Consider the following 3,790-nt stretch of genomic DNA (forward strand, 5'->3'; position numbering starts at 1 on the left):
CTTCACACGGCCAAGTTCCTCTTCGGCCCGTTCCAGACTCTGCTTTAGTCCGGACACCTCCGCATTATGACCGGTGGTCGTCTCTGCAGACGTCTGTTTTCAAACAAAAGGATATACGTCATCAACGGAGTCTCCTGCAATAAGCGGATGAGTTGATCCCCTGTCCGTCTTTCTCTCTCTTTCGTCGGACAGTGCATCAGGGGCTACTACTCATACTGTGACAATCTCCAAAAGGTTTGCAAAAATATACCTCAAAAGCCTTTATAAGGCCATGGCAGGACTTATTCAGTCCACTCTCGGCGGACTGAATCTTTTCAATCACCGCACCCATGAGGGTCCGATGTTCATTGACGATAGACGCGCTCCTTAGCGCTATTGATAGGCCGCCCGACAGCTCTGCTTGGACAGAGGTTGCTGGCGGAGTAGGCAAGCCTCCCCCCGTCAAAGGTGGCTGCTCACCCGATCCTGGAGCTTTAAAGGTCTCCAGGACCGTGTCCGGCTGTGGTCTAAACCCGAGATCGCCCCCGCCATCGACACGCCTGGGGGCCACTGCTCCCGTGTGTCCGGCCCCAGAGATATGCCTCCCTTGGCCCGGGTCCTGCTGAGACGACACCTCGGTGTCGCGCCTAGGCTTTGGGGAAGGGGCCTCTGGAGGCGTCTCGCTGGCCAAAGCATCTGAGCTCAGCGAATCCTCCGATGAGGACTGTCGGTGCGGGACCTCGCCGGGCTACATAAAATATGGTGACGGTTAAAACTACTACGTTCTAATAACCTCGAGCACGTATGTGTGTGCAGGTTTCGTATACTTACGATTTTACCAAGGGCTGGACCCTGGGATCCCACTCCGGGCTGCTATCGGCAGCCGTGGTGGACACCTCTGGAAGGGAGCCTTTCCCCCTCTTTGGTGATTCGGCCTCCAGGGATGAGGAGGCCGTCCTTTTCTTCCCTCCCCCTGCGGGGGACTCATCTTCTTCCCCCTCCTCTTCATCTTCAGAGGAGGGATGGTCGCTGGAGTCTTTAGATTTTGCGTCCGAAGTATCGCAACGACGGAGGCCGCTCCGGGTCTTCTTGACCTTCTTAGGGTCCTCTTTCTTTGGCGCCTCGTAAGGCGCTGGGACCAGCATCTTTGTTAGAAGAGGTCCGGCCGGTTCCTCCGGCAGCGGGGCAGGACAATGTATCCGCTCTACCTTTTTCGTCCATCCCTGGGATTGTTGTAAGGCATGATAAAAGCGCTTTCCTCAGGACGTGCCAGCTAAAACATGGATGGGCAAGGCACAACAATGACTTACCGGACTTGTGGAGTGGGATAGTTGATACCCACGGTCCTCGGCGGAGCCCGGCCATGGTTTGCCGGACTTGAAGAGCACCTTCCAGATATCCTTGTGGGAGGAGCCATAGAGCTCCCGAAGGGTCGGGTGCTCGGTTGGGTCGTATTCCCACAAATTGCAGGCTCGACGCTGGCAAGGGAGAACCAGGCGAACTAACATCACCTGGACTACATTGACGAGCTTGACGTCTTTGTCGACCACACTCTGGACGGCCGTTTGGAGCAGCGACAACTCATCGGATGAGGACCAGTTCAGGCCCTTCTCGGGCCAGGACATGAGCCACAGCGGGGCTCCAGATCTGAACTCAGGAGCAGCGGCCCACTTTTTGCCGCACGGTTTGGTAATATAGAACCACTGCTGCTGCCACTCCTTGACGGAGTCGTTGAAGGCACCCGTCGGCCATACAACCTTGGGCATCTTGCTCACCATGGCGCCGCCGCACTCGGCATGCTCGCCACTCACCACCTTGGGCTTCGCATTGAAAATCTTCAGCCACAGGCCAAAGTGAGGCAAAATTCGGAGAAAAGCCTCACACACGATGATGAACGTCGAGATGTTAAGGAAAGAATTGGGGGAAAGATCATGAAAATCAATCCCGTAATAATACATGACGCTGCGAACAAATGGGTGAAGGGGAAACCCAAGCCCATGGACAAAATGAGGAAGAAACACGACCCTCTCGTGGGGCTCCAGAGTAGGGACGATTTGTCCCGCCGGCGGGAGACGGTGGCTGATCTTCTTGGCCAGGTACCCGGCCTCTCGGAGCCTTTTGATATCCTTCTGTTGGATGGTAGAGGCCATCCATTTGCCTCCTGCTCCGGATCCGGACATCTTCGGAAAACCTCTCTTCGATGGAGAAGAAGAGTGCTTGGGCACTACGGCTCAAACAGAGGGGAGTGGACTAGCGGAAGGAAAAGGCATGGGTAAAGAGGAAGAGACCTTATCTCTTTATAGAGGCGGTAAAAGCTTTTGCGCCTCCCCACTTGCCTGGTGGAACCCGCTCGTTCCCCACTCGCCGCAATTAGCGGTGCGGTTGGACTACCCATACCCGCATTAATGAGAATCCCGTGATAAGAGGACACGATCTCTGCTTCGGCAAGACGTGCAGAGGAAACCGCCTTGCAATATGCGTTGTGGCTGGTTATGGGAAAACAGTCCGAATAATGACTCGACCGAAGTGACATGTCATGTTGTCTAAAAAGTTGTCAGCAGATTACATTTGTGAAGTATCATTCTCTCTATGGTGTACGTGAAGATCATCTTGCAGATCCGGACACGGTCTAAGTGTTCGATAATTACTTTGGAGTATTCGGAGATGGAACCCGCCTTGCAATGCCGAAGAAAAACTGCGTCGGACTCATCGTCATTGAAGCCTGGTTCAGGGGCTACTGAGGGAGTCCTAGATTAGGGGGTATCCGGACAGCCGGACTATATACTTTGTTCGGACTATTGGATCGTGAAGATACAAGACTCAAGACTCCGTCCCGTGTCCGGATGGGACTCTCCTTTGCGTGGAAGACAAGCTTGGTGATCCGTATATTATATTTCCTTCCTTGTAACCGACTCCATGTAAACCCTAGCCCTCTCCGGTGTCTGTATAAACCAGAGAGTTTAGTCCTTAGAGGGACGATCACAATCATAATCATCATAGGCTAGCTTCTAGGGTTTAGCCTCTACGATCTCGTGGTAGATCAACTCTTGTACTACTCATATCATCAATATCAATCAAGCAGGAAGTAGGGTTTTACCTCCATCGAGAGGGACTGAACCTGGGTAAACATTGTGTCCCTCGCCTCCTGTTACCATTAGCCAAAGACGCACAGATCGGGACCCCCTACCCGAGATCCGCCGGTTTTGACACCGACAATGTTCTCACAGCAAAATACTAAACAACACATTCATCAGGTTTCAGTTGTCATAGCAAACACAATTTCACATAGTAGATAAGAAAACGTCTTCTGACAGGAAAATACGACAAAAGCAATCTAATCATCATCCGCAACAGCAGCGTCAACATCTTCGCCATGTGTATGAGTCTGAATCGTAATTCCCCACGGTGTCATCTTCTTATTCATCCTCAATGTCCACGAACGTTGGCTTCTTCTTGATCAACTCTTGTATGTCCACAACACGACAGGCAATCTTTTCGCCGACGTCATTGACGTGATGGTTCTCAAAGATATTAGGAACATCTATGTTATCTTGTACATCAGGAGCAATGTAAGCATCATCTTGTTGTGCAACTTCATTAAACGAATTCCTCTGGTCAAACCTTTGCAATACTCTCCAGTCATCGCTACATGCAAATGTGTCTTCCAAGAAAATTATCTGTGTTGCTTGATTTGCCAAAATAAAAGGCTCGTTAGTTTGATATGCCACCTTGACATTGATGGATTTGAAATAATCATCAGCTCTAGGTTTTGCGATCTTGGAAAACAGGTATACCAATGACAGCACAACAG

The sequence above is a fragment of the Triticum dicoccoides genome, chromosome 7B, assembly GCF_002162155.2.
Source record: "Triticum dicoccoides isolate Atlit2015 ecotype Zavitan chromosome 7B, WEW_v2.0, whole genome shotgun sequence".
Taxonomy (NCBI): domain Eukaryota; kingdom Viridiplantae; phylum Streptophyta; class Magnoliopsida; order Poales; family Poaceae; genus Triticum; species Triticum dicoccoides.